Source organism: Rhineura floridana, chromosome 14 (genome assembly GCF_030035675.1).
Source record: "Rhineura floridana isolate rRhiFlo1 chromosome 14, rRhiFlo1.hap2, whole genome shotgun sequence".
NCBI classification, from domain to species: Eukaryota; Metazoa; Chordata; class Lepidosauria; order Squamata; family Rhineuridae; genus Rhineura; species Rhineura floridana.
The window spans coordinates 17,069,027-17,093,626 of record NC_084493.1 but is presented as its reverse complement, the minus strand read 5'-3'; the positions used below and the strand labels follow the sequence as shown (position 1 = coordinate 17,093,626).

General features: G+C 46.1%; 1 long non-coding RNA gene across 1 annotated transcript; it reads right to left on the bottom strand.

Moving 5' to 3' along the window:
* Window positions 1-2,506: 2,506 nt before the first annotated feature.
* LOC133369943 (uncharacterized) lies at window positions 2,507-10,101 on the bottom strand. The gene is made up of 3 exons (XR_009759030.1): window positions 10,021-10,101; window positions 5,018-5,263; window positions 2,507-2,612 (listed from the first exon to the last, which is right to left on the bottom strand). It is a non-coding gene; the product is annotated as an uncharacterized LOC133369943 (long non-coding RNA).
* Between the last annotated feature and the right edge of the window lie 14,499 nt (window positions 10,102-24,600).

Below are 24,600 nucleotides of genomic sequence, written 5' to 3'. Positions count from 1 at the left end.
AATTGCCTACAAAGATGTATGTATTAGGAGAAATTAGCACCAAAATACTGATGAATTTTCATGAGGACTTTTTAAAATGATGGTGATGATGATGATGGAGGCATATGTGGAAATGTGGAGATCTTAAGAGAAAAATGAGGAACAGAGAGAAAGTGAAATGGATGGATACGCCCATCCCTAGAATAGAGGCAGGAAGAACGATCAAAGGAATACAGGATGCTGACTGAGCGCCCTCATCCCCTGACATGTTCCTGATGCCATCCGTTTTCAGCCCCACAACTGGCAGTTGTGGTGGCATAAGTTCCCCCACGGTGGCAGATCTGCAAGGTGCTTCAGTGCAGGGTACTTTGGGCAAACCCTAAAGCTTTTCAGGCAGCAGCATCTCAGCATGGGCACACAGAGCCATATTCTTCTCTCTGAACTAAGAAGCCCCAATAGCATTTCCTCGTAGAAAAGCTGCCCCAGCCCCTTGATCATTGTGGTTGCCCGTTTTTTCTGCACCATTTCCAGCCCTTACAGCAGCACCCCCGAGAGTCATATCCTCTAGGAGTTCATAGATAAAATAGACATTTTCCCCCTCAAGGATCGCTCTGTCTGAGCAATTCCCCTCCCTTCTGTGGCCACACACTGCTGACAGCTCTTGCCTGCCCTTTGTACACAGTATTCCATTCTTAAGAACGCAAGAAGAGACCTGTTGGATCAGACAAAAGACCCATCTAGTCCAGCATCCTGTTCTTACAGTGTACCTTGCTTGAAATAGCCTGCCTGTACTGGCTTCTGAAGTGGGGCATGTTAATAAAGTGTCCGTCACTGTTCTTTAAAAAAACACAAGAAACCTTAATAGCATCAGAGACAGTATACTCTAGTGATTAGAGTGTTAGACTAGGAGTCTTGGGAGACCAGGGTTCCAACCCCACTCGGCCATGAAGCTCACTGGATAACCTGCAGCCAGTCGTCTTTCAGCCTAACCTACCTCACAGGGTTGTTGTGAGGATAAAATTGGAAGAATCATGTCTGCATGCTCCCGTGAACTCCTTGGAGGAAAGGTGGGATATGAATTTAATTAATTAATTAATAAAATAAAAGGGACGGGGAATCCGATCTGGCCATTAGGCAAAACGATTATCTCCCCCCACCTCCCACAGGACAAGTCAAATCATAGAACTGTAGAGTTGGAAGGGGCCTATAAGGCCATCGAGTCCAACCCCCTGCTCAGTGCAGGAATCTAGCTTAAAGCATATGGTGTCAGGTGACCAGTTTTGGACCACATGGTTTCCGTGCAGGCAACAGCATAGCTGGTGTGGAGTTCTGTGCAAGGGGCTTGTCTATGCAGAGCTGTTGGAGTACATGGAGACTGGGGGCAAAGCCTGCTGTTACCGTCTTTCCCACAACTGCCTGGCAAATATGGAGGCAGCCTTGCAATGGGTGTTAGTTGCTCCAGTTTTCTGGGAAACATCTGGCAGTCAACTAGAGGAGGTGTGGGGAAGATTTGGCCCTCCAGATGTTGCTGAATTAACAACTCCATTCCTGGCCATTGATCATGCTTGTTGGGGCTGGTGGGAGTTATAGTTCAGCAACATCTGGAGGGCCAAAGCTTTCCCACGCCTGAACTGGAGGGGAAAAATGGTGGGAACTGAAAATATCAGGCTGGTGGGCAGCTATAAATGGCAGGGGAAAGGAGGCCCTCGGCTGGCAGAAATACCTTTTAGGACAGGGGTGAGGAACTAGTAGCCCTCCAGATGTTGCTGGACTAGCGTTGCCAATTCTCTGGTTTTCACCCAGAGATTCCGGATTTTTTGGTCCTCCCCAGGTTCCCGGGTCAGTTATCCCAATCTCCGGGTTTCTGGTTGGCCAGGGAGCGCAGCAACGAGCTCAGATCTCCCTTCCCTGGGGAGATTTAGTCCTGTTATCGCTCACACATCCCCAGCATTGGAACTGGTTGCATCCCATCATGGGGTGAGGAGGAGGAAGTTCCTCCTTGACCTCTCTGATGGAATGCTGCCAATCCCAGGACCCACCCCATGATATCACTAGAGCCAACCCCTGAAATCTGAGGGTTTGGGATGCTTCTGACCTGGCAACCCTATCCTGGACTCCATCTCCCATCAGCTCCAGCCAGCATAGCCAATGGTCAGGGATGGTGGAAGTTGACATCCAGCAGTATTAATTGCTGTAAACCGCTCAGAGAGCTTTGGCTATGGGGCGGTATATAAATGTAATAAATAAATAAATAAATATTTGGAAGGAATCCATCCCTGTTCTAGGATATTGGGGCCATGGGCTGATAATGCTTGGTGGTAATAATAATAACAATGCTCCATACTTGCCTCCTACCTATACAGCCCATACATCTGAAAATAAGTATTGTATTAGCAAATGCTCTGTAAAATCCCCCATATTCTCTCCCCCTACAAGGGAGCTGCATTCTGCTTGATGGAAGTGAAGAGCAAAGAGGAGTACTATGGAAACAACAACAGCCCGTTTGCATTTTGTAGATTATAGCCTAGGTTACGACTGACGTCATCTGTAGCAGGAGGCAGCAAGGGGTGAGGTTCTTCAGACAAGGTTGGAAAGTTGCTTGCTTTACTGATCGACACTGTCTTCTTTCTTTCCTTTAAAAAAAATATATATTAAAAGCACGTCCTGAAGTTTGGAAAGTAGTGTGGATTGGTGTCAAGAGTAATTGCTGAAGAGATCACTGGTTGATAAATGTTTGCTTTATCTTGGCCGAACAACTGCAAATGTGAGTAGTGGGAGTCTGGTCCATTAGGGCGAATGGGACACTGCCCCACAACCTCAGTCTGCCTTCAGCCAACCCTCACCTGCCTGCCTTCTTATTTACAGCCAAACAGAGAGTGGCTCTGCCTGTCATTGGCTCTTGTTCCACGTCCTGTTGGTCTCCCTGCTGTCCGCCCTACCAGTCCCAATAGGCACCAGCCATCACTGGTGAGAGGGGAGTTTGCCATGAAAAAGCAGTGGGTGAGTGAGAAGAGGTGTTTAATCCTGCCACCCCTGCAGCCCCTCACACCATCAACTCCTTCCTCCAAGTCAGAGCTCCAGTCATATATTGGAAAAGGGGGAAGGAGACTGTAGGGGGAAAGCAGGGGGAAGGAGAAGGATAAAGTATGCTCTCTCCTGCATTTCTAGCTCCAAATTGCCCTTCACCTCACCTCTTTGCAACTCTTTGGCAGACCCCCCAGATGGCCATATTTTGGTCTGTTGTTTGAACATGGCATTCTGGCCTCCGTGTGACTTGCTTCCAAGTAAGCAGGGGCAGGATTTCAGCCCCAGTGCAAACGTTTACTGCTCTGGAAGATTGGCACTCCGAGAGAATCTTGCAAATGGTTGCAAAAATTCACTGAACATGACATCTGACACCTGCTGAGAGAGCTGGAAAACAGGCTCCCTCGGCTGCCTGGTTCAGGAGTTGATGCATGCTGAAACAGCTGACTGGAGAGCTGATGGGGTGACGAAGAGACAGCCGGGAGACGAAATCATGAGGTGATTTCTGCCAGTTTCTGCCTGCGCCTTCCTAAACAACATGCAAAGCAGTCTTTGACTCTGGTATTAGCTTTAGTTTTGGCTGAGGTGGTAAACCAGGTATGCGGAACTTTTGGCCTCCAGATGTTGCTGAACTGCAACTCCCATCAGTTCCAACCAGCACAGCTGGTCATTGGCGCATGCCTGATTTCCAGGAGCCACTTTTCAGCTCACAACATATACGAGGTAAACAACAGCAACAACATTCATAAAAAATAAGCAATAAGTGTTTCAATTACGATATCAACAATGCGTTTTGAGCATAATGCTGGCATCTCAATAACAATGCATAAAAAGTTTATAAAAAAACAAAAATCAAATCAAAATGCACAGATATTAAAATCTAACCATACAAAAGTGTCATCAACCATCAGCCCAGTAATGGGAGTTATCAAAAAGTCCAACCGTTTTGGCCTTGGACATTTTCTTCATATAAGAACGATTTGCTTTTGGTGGCTGGAGACTTGGGAACTTATAACTGGGAATCATGTTTTTGTCTTAATTAAGAACATAAGAAGAGCCCTGCTGGATCAGGCCAGTCGCCCATCTAGTCCAGCATCCTGTTCTCACTGTGGCTAACCAGATGCCCATGGGGACCTCCAGCTATGGAGGCAGAGCTTAGCCATTATGGCTGGTACCCACTAATAGCCTTATCCTCTATGAATTTATCCAATCTTCTTTTAAAGCCATCCAAGTTGATGGCCATCACTGCCTCTGAGGCTGAACACCCAGTGACTGACTAGCTTAATGTAGGAAACCCTTTTCAGCCCAAGGGCCGCATTCCCTTTTGGGCAACCTTCTGAGGGCCACATGCCAGTGTTGGGTGGGGGAAGAAACAAAAGAGGGTGTAAATCTGAACTTTGTGCAGTAGGCCAGTTTCCAGACACACTCACACATCCCTCTCTCCCCTTCATCCAGACAAGTGAGAGGCATTATCAGAGTTCAAGGAGGCTTCCAGCCAAGCAAAGTCATGCAGGGTGCGAAGCTGGGCCACTGAATGGTGTGGCCTGGAGAGAGTTCCAAGGGTCAGATAGAAAGGCCTGAAGGGCCACATTTCCCAGACCTGAGCTTCAATCCATCGACTAGCTAAAAAGGAGGGGAAAGGCAGGGCTGGCTCTACTTTAAGCAGAGTGCGCCAGTTACCACAGGCAATGGGGTGATGGAGGGAGCAGCAACCACCCTGGTGATTCCTGATGAGCACCAGAGGCTGGTCCATTGGGGCAAATGGGGCATTTCCCCACCAACCTCAGTCTGCTCTCAGCCATCCTCCACCTGTCTGCCCTCTTACTTACAACCAGTCCAGGAGATGGCCCTGGCTGTCAGCTTTGCTCTCCTTAGCCTCTGTAGAACTCAGCAGGGAGAAGGATGGGGACAAAACTAGAGCGAGTTGGCTCTGCCTGTCATTGGCTCTGGCTCCATCTACAGTTGGGCTCCCTGCCTTCCGCCCCACCAGTCCCAAAGGGCACCAGCCACCTACCACTGGTTGAGTCCCCCTGATTGTTCGTCTCTGTTGGAGGACTGAGCGCTGTGTGCCGCACAACATGCCTGGCACTCCCTAAGCTGCCTTCAGACGTGGTGGAGGGCGCTGTTCCATAGCCGGTGCTGAAGTACAATTCAGTTGCAAGCTGCAAGTCCATCTGGTTTTTGTAGACAGCAAGGAGTATGTGGGGGTAAGGGTGGGCATCATCTTGTCCTTCCCCTCAGGAAGTACCTTGGGCCAGCCCTGGGGAAATAACAGAAAGGTTCTTGCAGCACATTGTCACATGGGTGGTAGAGGCCAGGGGTGGGCAAACGTCAGGCTTATCAGATCGTCCTTGCGTGCGCGTGCACGTGTTTGTCTTTTACTAGCACCCCAAGATCTGTCAACCAGAGCCAGGTACAAAAGGCATACAGTTACAATTGGGAAGCGCTGTTGCTCGACGGTACGCGTTCTGCTTTGCCTGCAGATGGTCCCAGGTTCACTCCCTGGCATCTCCAGGAAAGGCTGGGAGAGACCCCTGCAGAACTCTTGGAGAGCCAGTGCCAGTCAGTGTGGACAATACTGACCCTAGATGCAGCTTACCATGTTTCTAATTAAAGAACCGTGTGCTTCTGATCACATTTCTGACCCTAGGAGTTTTCACACCAGAACTGAACTGTGCTCACAGTCCCTTTTGCACAGAAGTCCTCTCCTGGCTCGCTATCTTCATTTCAGCAGCCTAACTGATGTGGAAAAGGTGGCCGTCATCTCCTGATTCTTGCCCATCTATTGCAAACCAGCCCAAGATTTACCAGTAGATCCTGCTCTACCTTGGTGTAGGCTCATAGCCATTTGTAGTAAGGCTGTTTGGAAACTGGGTTCCCTGGGAAGAGGAACTGATTGTTAGAGCACTCTGAGAACTGTAGCTCTGCGAGGGGCATAGAGGTCTCCTAACAACTCTCAGCACCCTTCACAAACGACAGTTCCCAGGTTTCTTCGTGGGAAGCCATGGCTGTTTAAAGTGGTATGACACCGCTTTAACTGTACAGTGTAGATGGGGCCAACGCTAGATACCTCCCATTGTATTTATAGGGCCAAGGAGGGGAAAGAGGCACTGATGGGATTCTTCAGTCTCAGGAGTAAAAATAACTTGGCCGGCCTTGGGCACTGCGTGCACCTTGATTGGGGCGGTGGTGGTACCATTTGCTGCTCCATCTCAGTCAGCAACATGTCTTGAGCTATACCTATGCCTACAGTGACCCCCCTGAGTGCTGTGGCCCTCCTCCTCACTCCCTGCCTTCTCCGACCAAGTAAGCAATGATGTGCAAAGAGATGGAGAAGTATCTTCTGCTTGCTGTGCCCTCTCCTCCTGGGCAGAAGTGCAGCTTGGGCCCAGAAGGAGTGGGCAAGGAAATGGACAGCGGCAGGGGCAGGAGGAGGCAGACCCACTCAGGGAGGGGGACATATTGTGCAGCAGCACAAGGAGGCCTGTTTCAGGCAGAACTACAAAGGTAGCGGGGATAGATGAAGGTGGTGGGGACAGACTGATGTCGGATTGGTTCAGCGAGCCTGTCTGAAGTCAGAAAAGACCTGCTGGATCAGACCAAAAGCCCACCTGATCCGACGCTTGGTTCTCACAGCAGACAACCCTAATGGGAAGCCCACAAGCAGGACCTGAGTGCAACAGAAACTGGTATTCAGAAGCATACTGCCTCTGGCAATGGAGGGAGAACATAGCCATCATGACTAGAAGCCATCGTGACTAGTGGCCACCCAGATGCCTGCAAGCTTTGGGGAGTGGGTGAGTTTCATTTGAAGGCTGCAAGATGCCTTGGGCCAGCATTGACTGGTGACAACTTGCCCAAGGGTCTTCCAGTTCTGGAGCCCACATTGCCTTTTCTTGTATCTTCCTCCAGCTCTCCTCCCCCCCCCCCCAAGCTGCTTGTTCTTTATAATCTAAAAAATAAGTATTATCCCCCTGGTTGCATTTCCCGTTTCCTTCTTCACTGATGTTTTAAACTGTTGAAATCTCAGAGGGATAAGTACACTGTGTGATCTTCAAGGGCTTGGATCCAGTTTCTGGCAGTTACTCCTAGACTGGTGGCAGTGTGTGCGCACGCGCATGAGTCAACTCATCAACAACGACTCTAATTAACCTACAGCATAATCTCTAATTTGTGCAAAGTTGCTGTGGCTAGTCAGCTATAATCAGTCTGTCCGCAACTCTCAATAGTAAGCAAATGGCAGTAGCAGAGGAACCGTGCACACTCTGCCCATGCTCAAGTGCCTTTTGTTTGCCCTCCTGTGCTCCCAATTTTGTACAGCTAGTTCCAGTGGCTGCCTCCATCTGGCGCCTTCATGGGAGATGTAAAATCAAGCACCGACCTTTGCCATATGGTGATCTTCTTCCAGCTGTATGGGTGTTGTGACCTAGTTTTACGTCCTCTAGCTTCCAGTTTTTATGATCAGGTAATATGAATGTTCTGCTCTTAATTTTTTTTTTGACGCACTGTTTCCCCCCTTTCTTAGAGGATCTTTCACCTTCCCTCTAGCAAGATCCCAGCCAATTTGGAATTACATGGGATGCTGTCACAATGCTACATACTAGCCAATTACACCACATGCTGCTGCTGCTGAACAGAGCCGATTGCAGCAGCCCAGCATGCATGAGTCACTGCTGCATGCATAGCATCCCAGAAAAGTCCACCGGCACTTGAGTGAGTAGAAAGCCACCAGTTTTGAAGTCCCCAGAGTGCCCTAGTGCAAGAGTGGGGAATTTGTGGCCCTCCAGATGTTGTTGTTATTAAATAAAAATATTATTATTGTTGTTGTTGTTGTTATATCCCACCCTTTCTCCCAGTAGGAGCTCAGGGCGGCAGACAAAAGCACTAAAAACACTTTAACACATCATAAAAACAGGCTTCAAAATACACCAAAACATAAAACCATTAAAAACATATTAAAACAAAACATCTTTAAAAACATTTTAAAAAAGCTTTAAAAACATCTTTTAAAAAAAAGTTTAAAAACATATTAAAAAGTTGCTAGACTACAACTGCCATCACCCCCGACCATTGGCCCTGTGTGCTTGAGTTGATGGGAGTGAAACAACATCTTGAGGGCCAGAGGTTCCCCACTCCTACTTTTGCACTCTGATATTTTGTGCACTGTGGGGATGTAAAAATGGCAAAGAATGGCTCACAGTTGCCTGCCATAGACCGAAGTAGTGGTGATGGTGCTCCCTTTCCAGCACCAGCGCCACCCACCAGTAAGATTTCTGTGTTGGTGGGCCCACCCCAGGGTGGAAGGGCCTGGTGGATGGCATTTTGCAGAGTGGTGTTTCACATCTGTCACTGCTCTTTTCACTGAAAGGAAACAAAGCCCATCCAGAGTGAGGGCAGTTCCTCTAGTACGGGTGAAGTATTTCACCACTTTTCTACACAAATGCCAAAAAATCTCTCTCCCTTTACTAGACTTTGTGTTTTGATGTGTCTCCTTCAGATGTTAGTGACCTGCACAGAGTGCTATTGCATGGAGGAGGAATAGGGGAATGGGATACATAAAAGGGGAGGGCCATCGCTCAGTAGTAGAGCACTTACTTTGCATGCAAAAGTCCCAGGTTCAATCCCCGACATCTCCAGGTATGGACCCTAATCTGAAACCCTGGAGAGTCACTGCCTATCAGTGTAGACAATAATGAGCTCAAAGGTGTAGTTGTCCAGGGTCTCAGGGGGTCTTAGATTTCTTACTGTTTTGGTAGCAGGGTCCCAGCAGGATCCCTATGTCTTCAGCATCCTACAAGCCAATCAGCATGACAGGGTGGTGTGTTAACCAATGAGAAGTCTTCTAACTTGCTCCCTTGTCATTTCCTGCTGATTGAAGCCAGAGTGAAAGGAAGTGAGTTAGCCACTGAGAAGACCCTTCTCAGTAGCTAATACTCCCCTCTTTCATGCTTCTTGGTTACTAGGGATGTCTGTTGTTGTGGGAGAAGGCATTAACAAGGATCTCATTCTCAACGCAGCAGCAAAAAGGGGGTGTGGCTATGACTAACATGAAGGGATCCTGCACTTCTGAATTTGCGACTACACTACTGAATGAGCTCTATGGACCAATGATTTAACTTGGTATAATAAGGCAGCTTCCTAGGTATTTATGTCCCTGTCTTTGCCCCTGGCATTGTAAGTCACTGTTGGGTGAAGGTCTGGGTGGAAACTTTATGTAGATTCTCCCACCTAAACAGGAATCCTCTGCAGTTGGAGGAGCCTCCATGACTACAGTTCACTTCCTCCTTTAGACCTTTGCCCAACGTGTGGAGATAGGGTGGGGTGGAGCCAGCTGAGCCCATGCATGCAGCAGTGGTGATGAGGCCAGTGGTGCTACACCCCCCCCTTCACCTGCAGCTCAGCTCATTGTTTTTCCAAAACTGATTGCATTTTTGGTACTTGTATTTGCTACTAGGGAGGGACGATTCTATCAGTTTTGGTTTCTCTCAATTTCTAATTTTTCCAATCTTAAATTCAGTTCTCTACAGTTCCGTAGAAATTTTGTGATTTTTTTGTTTCAATCCTCATTCATCAGCATTTTAGTGCAAATTTCCCCCAACGTGCACATTTTTAAGGCTCTTTTGACTAATATACACATTTTTACAAGCAATTTCTCCCAACATAATACATTTTTGTTTGTATGTTGTTTTCACCAATGTCTGCATTTTAATGCACACTCTCCCCTAATATATTTGTACATCTTGGCTGGAGAACGGCAACTGCAAAATGGAGAGAAATGCAAATTTCAAAGGATAGCCGTCTTACGGTTCGGTTCGCATGTTTGAAAACTGCAAGTGAGATAGTTTCTCATTGAAATGCAAACAAAATCAAATTACTCCCCCATCTCTAGTTGCTACATTGGCATTATTTTCTCTTTTTTTGACAAACATTTCCCCTTGAATCCCTGGCTCCGCTCTTTCCACTGCCTCGGCCCCAGCCCCTCCCTGCAATCACTTGTTGTTGGCTGACAGTACCTACCCGCTTGCTAGGTAAGCTCCTTCCTCTGCCAACCCAGGTCCCTCGTTAATTTGTAGTTCTGCGCATGTCATCGACTGATGTGTAATTAGAACTCCTGAAGCCTGTCTCATGCTTTAATTGCCCTGACAGGGGCCACAGCATATCCGCTTGTTAATTAGTAAACCACAGTCTCCCAGAGGCTCATTGAGAGCTGCCTTAATTGTATTTTAGCTGGAACTGAGGGATAATTACCCTTCCCTACCTCAGCTGCTTTTTAATCCCTTTAAAAAAAGAAAGAGGTGGCTTCTCTTTTTAACAAACAAACAAATACTTTCCTTTTACTTTTCTTATTTCCTTTATTCTTTCTTTAACCAACAATACCACAATCTGGGCTTTCTCTCTCTATAAAGTGGGTTTTTTTCCCCTTGTTTAATTCACAGAAATCAGGGGGAGGACTGTTGGGGAAATAACATACGGATGCTCAAAAGCAAATCTGAAGCCTTTGCTGGCAGGAGGAAACTTCCCATTGATGGGAATGCCCGTCTTTGTCCATTCAGGCTGCAAACCTAGACCCACTTCCTTCTTGGCAGTAAACTCCATTGGACGTGCTCCCAAGGAGGTATAGGACTGTACTGTTGGACTCTGAGCAAACTGTAGCCTAGGGTGATCCATTATGCATCACCAAAAAAGGACACTGATGATTTGAATAAAGTTTGCATGTGCCAATTTTATATGTATAGATGCCTGTTTAAAAATACGCACTAAAATGTCAATAGAAATACAGACTACAGTACAATACAAACACAATAGAAATCTCACCATCATTTTATTTATTTTATCATTACTTTTACTAGGGGCTGCACCCCTGCTTGCTTCACTTGCCAGACCCACTGACCCCCCTCAACTCCCCTAACCAAAGCCAAGCTGCTCTCCTTTACAAGTCACCAAAGCCAAACCGCCCCTCCCTTTGTGTCTGCCTGCCTGCCTCCATCTCCATCTCCCTCCTCTGCTGGCCCAGTGGCTTTCAGAAGTCTGTCGTCACACTGTAGTTCACAGCACCACCTGTTGGCAGACAAGCCAATTGCTGTGTGATGACATCCTTAGGCAAATATAGTAGATATCCCACCTTTCCTCCAAGGAGCTCAGTGTGCAGGGTTCTCCCCCAAACCCATTTTTCTTCCCAACAACTCTGTGAGGTAGGTTAGGCTGAGAGATGGTGACTGACCCAAAGTTGCCCAATGAGCTTTAATGGCTCAGTGGGGATATGAACCCTGGCTTCTAAGGTCCTAGTCCGGGACTCTAACTGCTATACCACACCAAAGAGAGGAAGACCATGTGCCTGCTCAGTCTGCTGTCTAGTTGCCAACTCTTGACAGGCAACTTCAAGCCTCCCCCTCCACAAACACACAAACACAAACAAACAAACCACACAAACACTGCTCTCACTTCTTATTGTTCTTTACCTTTACACTGGACTTGGACTGTCCAGCCCTTCCCATAGAGGAACCCTTCAAATGAGGATGGCAGCCTCTGGCAGCCCTTCAGATAGAAAACTGTTCTCCATAAAGTAGGACAAATGGCTACCCTACCAAGAACCTATGGACATTTTAGGTCTATAGATCTCCAGCAAAGTCTTGGTGACTCCCTCACCACACTATGAATCCCAGGTACTTAGTGGAAAGCCATTACATCTCAACTGGTTTCAAACTGGTTTGCAGAGTGGAATATAGATGTGTCTTCTAGGAATCAGCTATTCCAAATAGTGCCTCAGAAAGACGCAAATACAGAAAGCAGTAGGTCTGAGCTCTTGGGCTTCTACCAGCTCAATTCAGAATTGGCTCCAGGATGTCCTATCAAAAAGAAAAAATCCCTAAAAGCCAATAAAGAGAAGCCATTTTTGCTGCTGTGTTCCTGTTTTGCCAAGCCTTTAGCTAAATAGTGAAGGAAATATTTCATTTAATCGAACTATTTCACAATGTCGACTCCAGCTGAGCTCCAGCGAATGTAATTTGCAAGGGCCGCTCAGAGGAGCAGCTGCAAGGCCCGCAGAGCACCTGGCATCAGAGACAGGAAAGGGATTCAGCATTCAGCTCTTTTGGGGGAGGGCTGTAGCTCAGGGATAGAGCATTTGCTTTGCATGTAGAAGGTTCTGGGTTCAAATCCCTTGCATCTCCAGGTAGGGCTGGGGAAGTCTCCCTGTCTGAAACCCTGGAGAGCCTCTGCTAGTCAGTGTAGACAATACACTGAGCAAGATGGACCAATAGTCTGACTCAGTATAACAGATATGGGGAAACCTTGGCCTCCAGATGTTGCTGAATGACAACTCCCATCATCCCTGGCCATTAGCAATGTCTCCTGGGGATGGTGGGAGTCATAGTTCAGCAACACGTTTGGTGCCCTGGGCTCCTATTGGGAGGAAGGGCAGGATATAAACATCATCATCATCAACCTCTGGGGGGGCCTAAGGTTCTCCACACCTGTGGTATAAGGTAGCTTGTATGTTCCCCATGTTGCTGTGTACGTTTCCCACCAAGTCCAATATCCCAGGCAATTGGCTGGATCCCCTTTCCTTACAGCTTCCTATATTCCTGTATTACAGGGATTCCTGACCTCCAAAAATGCAATGCATGTGGAATGCAAAAGAAGCTGGTCCAGGAGGAGAAAAAAAGTCCAAAATTCACAGTTGAGTATTACTTTTATTAGTAGGACCAACAAAAATGTCACCTCTCCTCCCCCCCAAAAAACCTCTCCAGAACTCTTCATCAGGTTGGATGTGAAACTAAGGAGTGATTTGTGGAGGGTGTTTTTGAAAAGTCTGAAGGGGGCATTTCTTGCAAGAATGAGCAATGGCCATTTCCTCTCCCCCCCCTCCTTTTTTAAACATTAGACTGTGAAAATAAAGTATTTTTGTGACTGTCTCGTTTACTCCTTGGACATACTGGACTGAACTCTCAGTGAATTCTCGCTGGGGTGGGATGGGGGGAGGGCTTTTTATGTTGTTGTTGTACTTACCAGTCCTGCATAAATTCATTTTTTACTTGCCTGTGTACACTTTCCAAATTGTATTAATGAAAAACTAAGTCAAGCTTTGTTTTCTTTTTTAAAAAAGAAAAGCTAAAATAGAAATAGAAAAATAGAAATGGCTGATGCTCACCACTGGCGTACATGCCCTCCACCCCTGAAACCATTAGGAAAATGTAGCTGCTTGCCTGTCAATGTCACTGAAATGCCCTGTTCAAATTTGCTATTTATGAATGGGGTGGAAAATTGGGGGGGGGGATTCTTTTGTTCCAACCCTTAGTGTAATCTAGGCAGAAATAAAGCTAATCAAAATTCTGTGCCAAGATAACCCAAATTCTCCCTATTGAAAAAGTGAATCCTGCCATCTGTGTATATGATGCTGATGGTGGGGAACCTCTGGGCTCCAGGCCAAACGTGGCCCTTCACACCTCTCTGTCTGGCCCTTGGGACTCTCCCCAGGCCAATGCTGCTCACAGCCCCTGCTCTTCAACTCAGCTTTTGTCTGGTTGGAATGTGTCCTTGAACTGTGTAGTGCCTCTGGCTTTTTCATGGCTGGAATGCAAATGAGACCAGAAATTGCTTGATTTGGTTTAGTCAGTTTCACCTCTGCATGGATTGATGTGGGAGTATTTCTTTCAATGGCCAATCGGCATTCCCAGGGAAGCTTACAAAAGAGTTCTTGATGCCTGCCATCATGGATTTTAAGTGTATCTTGATTGTATTTTGATTTTAATTATATTGTGTATTTTGCAGTTGATGATGATTATATGAATTTATATCCTGCTCTTCTTCCCGAAGGAACACAGGGCAGCAAACATAAACAAAACAGTTTAACAAGAAAAAGAAAAGCATTCTAAAAACTGTTTAAAACATTCCAAAGCATGATTTCAGTTTAAAAAAATAATAATTTTCAAACACAGTTAAAAACATTCTTTCATCAGTGATGTTCGGGTTGCCAGGAACAGTCCGCTTCAGCCAGCATATGTACACGGCCTGGAGATGTCTACATGGCAGCAGTCTATAAATATTTAAATAAATAAATATTGCATTGTCTGATTTTGGCTGTGGATCTGCCCTCTGCTGTATTATGCAAACAAATTTAACATTGGGAAAATGAGAAACTGAGAGAACTGAAATTGACAGATCTTTCCATCCCTACCTCAGAATTCTCTCCAAGCCACACCCCCTCTCCCCAGCCACACGTCTTCTCTCCAGACCATGCCTCTCACTGGAGTGTTTTTGCCTGGCTGCAATGTGTCCATGAACGGAATGTCAGATCAGAGAGTGGGAAACTGAATCCAGCTGGCAGGCCAGTCCCCCCTGCCCCTTGTGAGCCAACTTTGACAGATGGGTGACCCCACATATCTGTCAATCACCTCGTATGAAATGAAGTGGGGACTGGTGGCTCCTGTGTCAGTGGGGCCGTGAATCCATTCTGGGTTTCAGTCCAAACTTTCAAGGAGCTGTTCATGGTGGTGAAGCCATAGGTTTCTGCACCTTGGACAGCTCCTTGAAAGCCCAGATTAAAACTCAGAGCGGATTCACTGCCTCACTGACATTGGAGCCACTAGTCTTCACTAGTTAAATGACGTGATAGTTGCTGCAAAGCCCACATGGCTTGGTAGGTGTGGCTTGTCCAAAGCAGCCACATGGGCCAAATTAGGGGAGGCCCGGCAGGCCTAATTAGCCTGCAGGCCAGACGTTTTCTCACCACTGGGTTAGATTGTGACCATTGCCTGTCTTTGAACTTGCCTCTGCTTCTGACCCCTTTTGCCCTCTATTATTGCCTTGAAATTGGACATTCTAACTAGCTGAGACTCTGCACTTGCCCCCAGCCCTCAGTTCCTTTTCTGATTGATTTGATGCCTAACCTCCGCCCTGCCTGTGACCATGCCTCTGGACTTTCTCATCCTTCGCTTCCTGTGCCCTGGGACCTCAGGTCAACCACCTTTGGATCTAGGCCAAGGTTGACTGAGAGCAGCAATGTGCAAACCTAGACCTGGATGGTATGTTTTCCCATTTCCAGTTCCTGAGGCCCATTGATAGAGCTGGAAGAGTGGGGGGAGGGAAGGCCGAAGTGCATGGTGGATAAATGCTGTGAATGGCCATGAGCCATGTCATTGAAAGCCCTGAAATAACATGATGTTCTTGTTCAGGGCTCCAGCTAGTCTGGAACAGGAATCTTGTAATATGAGGTGGGAGGTTGTCACCTTTCTCCTTCCCCATTCTCCTGAGGCCTAAGGGGAAGGGCTCTAGGTTAGTGGCAGTGCATCTGCTTTGCATGCAGAAGATCCCAGGTTCAAGCCCCAGCATCTCCAGGTAGGGCTGGAAATATCCCGTGCCTGAAACCCTGGAGAGGGTTACAATAGATAAACACTAGACAGTGTGTAGACCCTTTGATAGACCAATTGCATGTCTCAGTATAGGAAAGGAGATGAAAGTCAATCCAATTTTGCACTTATAGCCGTGTCAGATTCTCACTTTCCAAAACAATATGAAAACCGAAACTCCTTCAAAAGTCATACTTCTCTGCATTTTGCAATGCAGTTCTGCAACCAAACTCTCTTTACAAAAATGCATATGTTACAGGGCAATGTGTATAGAAATGTATCTATTGGTGAAAATAACATGCAAAAATGCATTATAAGGATAAACTGCTTGAAAAATGTGTACGTTGGTCACAACTTCCTACAAAAAATGTGTTCATTAGGAGAAATTCACACTAAAATGCAGGAGAATCTTCATGAGGATTTAAAAAAAAAATCGTATATTGCTGCAGAAATGTGGAGAAGTGAATTGACTGTTGGGAAGATGAGAAACCGAGAGAGCCAAAAGTGACAGATCCTTCTATCCATATCTCAGTATAAGGCAGCTTCCTATGTTCCTTCCCATGTTCTCCTGATGTGCTATATGTAGTAGAGGGGTCTGGTATGGAGATGGCTGCCACACCTAAATCTGTGCATTTTATTGCTGTAAAGTGCTGGTGGGTGGGTGGTTTTTGATGGCGGGAAAGGGACAAGGTTGTGGTTTTCCCCCTTTCCTTTCTTCTGAAATCACCCCATGTAGTGCTGGAGGGAAGTTTTTTTAACTTCATGGCATGCATCCTTCCCCCCACCAGCCCTAATCCAGTGGTTCCTAAACTTTTTCCCCACACACACCACTTTAAAATTGCTGATGATCTTGGCAGACCACATCATGATTTTTCTGCCTGTTTTAGCAATTGTAATGCTATATGCGGCATTATTTTTAATTGTATTTTTACAGATGCACCACAGACCCCCTGAATGAAGCTCATGGACCACAGTTTGGGAATCCTTGTCCTAACTCATGTCCAGAGCTTGGAAAAGTTACTTTTTTGAACTACAGCTTCCATCAGCCCAATCCAGTGGCCATGCTGGCTGGGGCTGATGGGAGTTGTAGTTCAAAAAAGTAACTTTTCCAAGCTCTGCTCGTGTCTGCAGAATTCTTACTATAAGCTGTTATGGTTTTATGAAGAGAACTTCTATCCTGCCTTTCCACTATAAAATAACACCCAACAACACTGAAAGCCAGTGTGGTGTAGAGTGTGGGACTATGAGTTGGGAGACCAGGGTTGAAATCCTCACTCAGCCATGAAGCTCAGTGGGTGACCTTGAGCCAGTCACTGTCTCTCAGCTTAACCTGCCTCACCGGGTTTTTGTGAGGATAAAATGGAAAGGGAGGAACATGTACACCACTTTGAACTCCTTGAAGGAAAGGTGGGATATAAATGCAATTATGAATTAATTAATTAATTAATTAATGAACAATGAATGAATGAATGACAATATTAGGTGGTATGTGCATAGTTCTTTATAAACCAAATGATAAACTAATTGATACACTTGAAAGAAAACAGTCCAACAAAAAAAGAGTCATTGTAGCAGATAATTAAATAAAAAGCATCCAGATCATCATAAAAACCAGGTTGATTAATATAGAGCTCACCAAAATGATTTTTGCCTTCACCAGCTAACATAAACTCCAACGTGAAGAGGTCAGACTGTGTCCCCATCTGCAGCATACATTTACAGTAGTATCATACCACTTTAAACAGTCATGACTTCCCCCAAAGAATCCTGGGATCTCTAGTTTGTTAAGGGTGTTGAGGGTTGTTAGGAGACTCCTATTCCCCTCACAGAGTTACAATTCCCAGACTGGTTTAATAGTAAATCCCTCTTCCCAGGGAACCCTAAATCCACCATTAATGCACTATTATCGCATCAAGGTCATGTTCCAGAATGGACCTGCAAAAGCACACACATGCACATCAGTTGACAGTCACGTGTGTATGTGTGTGCAAACCTACCATAGTAGAGAATTCCACAACTGGCACGCAGCCACAAAAAAATAGTCTCTCGCATCGCTCAATCAACCTAACATCAGCCCTCCTTGGGGTGCAGCGGACTTCTCCATCAGATCTTAGGGCAACAGTAGGATGGTATGGGTAAAGACAGTCTGTTAGGGATCCTATACCCAAGCCCTTAAAGGCTTCAGCAGGCAAATTGTGTCTTTCCCTATGCTTTCCTTCCCCCTCATGTCTCCAAACTGACACTCTTAGCATTGTCTCCAGTGTAACACTAAGTTAAAGTCACTTAACAGTATACTTGTGCTGGTAGAACATTCTTGCACAATGGAAAACACAAGCACATTTTGCCTAAGATTGTTGGTCATGATTGTTGGTTACAGGAAGGAAGTCTGAAGAACTAAAGCAGATAATGGTGGTAAGAGATGAAGTTCTAGGCCTATTAGACAAAATCAAAACTGTAAAATCATCGGGTCCGGACGGCATCCACCTGAGAGTTCTCAAAGAACTCAAATGTGAAATTGCTGATCTGCTAACTAAAATATGTAACTTGTCCCTCTGGTCCTCCTCCGTGCCTGAGGACTGGAAAGTAGCCAGTGTAATGCCAATTTTTAAAAGGGTATCCAGGGAGATCCTAGAAATTCCAGACTGGTTAGCTTAATGACTGTCCTGAGAAAACTGGTGGAAAGCATTGGTAAAGATAAAATAACCAAACATGGAGAAGAACAAGTTTTGTTGAAGAAGAACAAACATGGCTTCTGCACGGGTAAGTCCTGTCTCACTAGCCTATTGGAGTTTTTTGAGAATGTCAACAAGCTTATAGATAGGAGGGAGCCAGTTGTCATTGTGTACTTAGACTTTCAAAAAGCTTTTGTCAAGGTATCTCCTCAAGAAGCTTAGCAGTCATGGAATAAGAGGAGAAGTCCTCCTGTGGATCAGGAACTAGTTACGGAAACAGGAAGCAGAGAGTTGGAATTAATGAATAGTTCTCCCAGTGGAGGGATGTAGAAAGTGGAGTCTCCCAAGGATTGGCATTGGGACCTGTGCTTCTTAACTTGTTCATAAACGACCTAGAGTTAGAGGTGAGCAGTGAGGTGTTTGCTGAAGATACTGGATTGTTCAGAGTCATTAAAACAAAAAGGATTGTGAAGAGCTCCAAAAGGATCTCTCCAAACGGAGTGAATGGGCGATAAAATGGCAAATGCAATTTAATGTGAGCATGCGTAAAGGGATGCATGTTGGGGCAAAAAATCTTAATTTCACATATATGCTCATGGGGTCTGAACTGGCAGTGCCTAACCAGAAATGAGACCTTGGGGGAGTAGCGGATAGCTTGATGAAGATGTCAACCAGAGTGGGGCAGCTGTGAAAAAGGCAAATTCCATTAGGTAAGGTACTGAAAATAAAGCTGCCAAAATCATAATGCCATTATACAAATCTATGGCACGACCACATTTGGAATACTGTATACAGTTCTGGTCACCTCGCCTAAAAAAGGATATTGTAGAGTTGGAAAAGGTTCAAAGACCAAGATGATCAAGGGGATGGAGCGACTCTCTATGATGAGAGGTTGCAGCATTGGAGGCTTTTTAGTTTAGAGGAAAAGCCGAGTAAGAGGCGACATGATAGAAAAATTAATAAAATTATGCATGGCATGGAGAAAGTGGATAGAGATTTTTCTCACTCTCTCATAACACTAGAACTCGTGGACATCCAGTGAAGCTGAATGCTGGAAGGTGGAAGATTCTGGACAAAGAAAACACAACTCTGCTACTAGAGAATGCGCAGTGACAGTAATGCACTTATTAAAACTTGAGTTGGCAAACATGGGGGGGGGCAATGGCAAAGAACCAGCAGAGTTTTCCAACTGCTCTGCTGAATGTAACAACAAAACAATAAAAGCCAGACTTGCTTTGACTCTCTCTACCACAATATGAACTATTTGAAAATTATGTTTTGAAAACCAGTGTAGCTAAATGTTGGAAGATTCGGGACAAACAAAAGAATGTACTTCACGCAATGCATAGTTAAACTACGAAATTCACTCCCAGAGGGAGGCAGTGATGGCCACCAACTTGGATGGCTTTAAAAGAGGATTAAACAAATTCATGGAGGAGAAGGGGATCAAAAGCTACTAGCCACGATGACTATGCTCTGCCTCCGCAGTTGCAGGCAGCATGCTTCTGAATACCACTTGCCAGAAAATGCAGGAAGTGAGAGTGCTCTTGTGCTCGTCCTGCTTGTGGGCTTCCCTGCAGGCATCTGGTTGGCCACTGTGAAAACAGGATTTTGGACTAGGTGGGCCACTGGCCTGATTCAGCAGGCTCTTCATATGCTGGCAATGGATTGCACAGCAAGAATCAGCTGGTGCTCAAGAATCAACTGTTGTGCAACAAGCTTCTGCTAGTGCAACTGTTGCACTGGATTCCTTTGTTGCACAACCTTTCAACTCTGCCACCCACTAGCCCAAGGGGTCTTGCACTAGTGTAGCAGACAAAGAGCGGGGAATAGGGGTCTCCCTAACATCATCATTTCCACCATCCACCTTTACCCAGAGGTCCCAGGGCAGGTTACAACAGTTTGAAATATTTCATTAAAAACAATTTAAAACAACTTAAGAATTACAAACACCACAAAAAATAGGGTGGGTCCTAAAAACATACATCTCGGGTGTCAAAGGCCAAAGTAAAGAGGTGCATCTTCAGCATTCACCAAAACCTGTACAGTGAAGATGACGGATGCACTTCTGTGGGAAGAATGCCCTCTCCTGAGCCAGCCATTCCCCCACAGGGTTCTGAAGGCAGTGGAACTACCAAGAGGGTCTCCTCTGCTCATCCTAATACCCAAGAGGGTTTGTAGAGAAGGAGTCCCCTTTCAGAAGTTTGGGGCTTGCTTTAAATACCTGTGTGTTCAGCTTGAGTTGGACCTGGAAACAAGCTGGCAACCAATGCAGCTGTTTTAAAACACAGAGATCTAAATGAAACCCCACCCAGGGATCTGGTTGCTGCATTTTGGACCAGTTGAAGTTTCTGAGTTGTCTTCAAGGGGAGCTCCACATATTGGATTGCAATAATCCAATCCCTTGACATAGCTTGGTTCCCAGGATTCTTTACGGGATGAAATGGTACAGCCCAGCAAGAATTGCATGGCATGATTCTTTTGATTGCATAGCTCAGCTGTCAGTTGATTCAATGTAACTACCACACTATTACAAGCCATTTTCTTTGGTTTCTTGCATTTCCAGGTCAGTCTCCTGATAGCTAAATTGAGTAGTGCTATAATGCAACTTGGGGCTGTGTGTCTAGAATCCTTCTGACCGTGAAGGTTCCCCCTAAGGGGAATGATGTCACTTGAAAGGTTATCACATAGAGGAGGGCCTCTTGATCATCCCAGAATGCAGGACACAGAATAATGGGCTCAAGTTGCAGGAAGCCAGATTTCGACTGAACATCAGGAAAAACTTCCTAACTGTCAGAGTGGTATGACAATGGAACCAATGACCTAGGGAAGTGGTGGGCTCTCCAACACTGGAGGCATTCAGGAAGCAACTGGACAGCCACCTGTCTGGTATGCTTTAATTTGGATTCCTGCATTGAGCAGGGGGCTGGACTGGATGGCCTTATAGGCCCCTTCCAACTCTACTATTCTATGACTTTATGCCTGTTTAAAGTGGTCTCATAGTGCCTTAAATGTATAGTGCAGATGTTACCTTATCTTACCGTCAGTACTAACTCCCCACCTCCTTTATTTGGAAACTCAAGCCAAAATTGCACCCGTCTTTATGCTGCCAGCCAGGATCAGATTCCAGATCCACAATCCTCGCTCCTTAGCTTTTTCCCTCTGTGGCTTTAGAGTGCTTTGGTCCATCTGGAGGTGATTGGAAAATGAGAGATGTGATAAACAGTTAAATGTCATCTTTGATGGCTGTCATAGAGCATGTACCTCAAGCCCAGTACAGCACATGACTTCGAATGAGAGAGAGAGAGCCCCTGCTGCTGTCGGTACATAGTAATTTTATCCCCCGTTTCCCCCCCCCTCACTAACTTGCATGACGCATTTTTCTAATGGATATGCAGGTGAATAACAGCTTTCACTGCTGGGCTGTTAAATTCGAGAGCAGAAATGAATTGGCCCCATAAAGACATTTCAGAATCTTCCGCTGCAGATTTTGAAGTTGAATGTCTGCCAAGTATACAATATCCGATGTCACTATTTGACAAATGTGTGTGTGTGTGTGTGTGTATTGCATTTTGTAACCAGTAGTATTCTCCTTTATTGTATTTTTATGGAGAAGCTGCTTTTGCATGATATTCCAGGGTTTGCTTTGGTTTGCTTGTCCTGCTTCTGTTGCGCTATAGTGCAGGAGTGCCCCTCCAGACATCAATAATGCTGCAATACTGGGGAAGCATCACAGAACAACGAATAAAGCAGAATGATGTGTGGATGGCCCACTGGAAATCCACCACTAATGCATCAATGGCATGTTGCAGAATAGACCCTAAGAAAAAGACAAGAAAACCCACGCCCAGTCTGGAGGGGGCCCTGAAAATGGAAATGGACTGCCTTCAAGTCGATTCCGACTTATGGGCGACCCTATGAATAGGGTTTTCATGGTAAGCGGTATTCAGAGGCGGTTTCCCATTGCCTCCCTCTGAGGCTGAGAGGCAGCGACTGGCCCAAGGTCACCCAGTGAGCTTCATGGCTGTGTGGGGATTCGAACCCTGGTCTCCCAGGTTGTAATCCAACACTCTAACCACTACACCCGCTGCTTGCCAGTGTACAAAGTTGCCTTATATTGAGCCAGACTGTTGCATCCATCTAGTTCACAGTGGTGTCTACACTGTTTGGCAGCAGTTCCCTTGGATTTCAGACGGAGTTTCTCCCAGTCCTGCCTGGAGATGCCGGGGATTGAACCTTGAGACCTCTTGCATGCAAGGCAGATGCTCTACCACTGAGCTACAGCCCTTCCCCATAAAGGGGCTTGCCAACATAGCATAGAGGAAAACAGTGGCCGGTTTACAGTAACCCTATTTGCATGCCAAGGATCATTTTTAACCCACATTTTATCCTCGCAACAACCCAGGGAGGTAGGTTAGGATGGTGCTTACACCTTGTTGAAGATTATTCATTGCCTGCCTGCTGCATCCATTTACCACAGGCTGAAAAAGGTTGATGGGTCTCTTGCTTAAGGATATACTATGACAGGGCGCCTTTTGGGGTGGTGGTGTCTAAGGACACATTTGAAAGCTAAGAAGCTGTTGTAGGTGCCACAGAAGAAATACCCATTTCACAGAAGAAAACTGATGATTCTCAGAAGCCCTCTGAATGACAGTTGCTGAGAAATACAAGTGGGAAGAGTGCCGTTGTGACCTGATTTTGCTTGTGGCACATTTGGTTGGCCACTGGATGATCATGGGCCTTTGGCCTGATCCAGCAGGGTTGTTACGTTCTCAACAGGCTGCCTCCTTTCAGGGTAGCCATAACCAGCAGTGGGAGCTTTTGAATTAATCCTTCCCGTATGTTCCAGAGACAGGGCAGGATTGGTGGCCATGTTGACGGCTGATTGGAAAGAGGCAATGCAAAGGCAGCCTCACCCCGTGGGTTTTTTTGTTTTTAAGCTTGCATTGTTTCATTTATTTCCTCACTGCATGCAGGCACACAGCTTGGGTATTTGTGGATGAGAGGCAGTGAGCCCAGTTCTCTTGCAATGAGCTGGATTTGGCTGCTTGTCCCATCCAGGTGCCCCTTCTGCTACAAAGCATCCCCACTGGAGGGGATGCTGTGTCTAAGCAGCCCCCTCCCCTCCCTCATATAGGGATATCGGGATAAATCTTATTAACAAATGCAATTAATAGGAGGGTGGCCTTCCTTTCTTCCTTTCCCCATCCTAGACAGAGACGTACATTTTTTTAAAAAAAGACCACTATTTATTGAACAGCGGGTGCACCCTGGCTTATCGCTGAAGACAGGAAATTACAGCTCGGAGCTGTATGTTTTGTTTATAATAACTTTGGCAATAAAAGGGTCTCATCAAACGTGGCCAAGCTGGAGCGATAATGAAGCTTCTGAAAGGCCCGTAATTGCAATTCATTCTTCCAAGGTTAAGCCAGTTAAAGGTGTGAGTGGAGTGGAGTCACGGGGGAATAGGACTCTCAGAAGCAGAGGTGGAGGGGTTGCTTTAGGGCTTTGGGACTGGATCCTCCCATTTTCAAAGCTTCTAATTGCTTAAGGCAGGGGGGGAGGGCAGTGGAGACTGGTCCCCACCTACCTCATTCTGCTCTCAGCCAACCTCCGGCTGCCTGCCTTCTTAACTTGCATCCAGACCTGGGGGTGGCCCTGCCTTATCAGCTTCCTCCTCCTCCTCCTCCATCTCAGTGTTGCCCCTTGTAGAATTCATCAGGGAGGAGGATAGGGGGGAAAGTGAATGAGTTGATTCCGCCTGTTATTGGCTCTGGCTCCGCCTGCTGTCGGACTCCCTGCCTTCCACCCCACCAGTCCCAATGGGCACAATCGCCACTGGTTGGAAGCTGTCAAAATATTCAAAATCTGGCTTCTTTGAGGGACAAGGCATTCATCAGTTGGGCTGGAACTGGAGAGACTGAAAGAACTGGGCATGTTTAGCCTTGTGAGGAGAAGATTGAAGGGAGATATGATAGCACTCTTCAAGGACTTGAAAGGTTGCCACTTAGAGGAGAGCCAGAATCTCTTCTCGATCGTCCCAGAGTGCAGGACATGGGAGGCTCAGGGCAGGGGAACAGGAAAAAACAGTTTTTTCTGGGTCCCCCCCTCCTATTGTTTGGGAGGGAAGGCTTCAGGGAAAATAGAGGGGGGAAATCTCTCTCTCTCAGACACACACACACACACACACACACACACAAACAAACAGACATTAATTTTTCCGTTCCTGTTCCTTCACAGCTCTACCTGTGACCAAGTATGTTTATATTTGGTCCCAGGTGCTGCTAGGAACAAGCTTTTTTTTTTTTTTTTAAGGATCAGTTTCAGGGCCACATCTACAGAGAAGAGGGTGGGTCCCCTTGGGGAGAGTCCAGGCTGCTTCCGTAAATTTTCAGCTTTCGTTATAAAAAAAGAAAAGACTTTGTTAGTGGTTATAAACAATCAAGTTTGGCTATAAGCAATCAAGTTTGTCATCAGGACAGGTGACATTGGTATGATGCCCACTTCCTGGCAGCATTCAAATAGGATATTAAGGCCACATTTCATGCCATGCATTTATTCCACTATTATTCCACTTT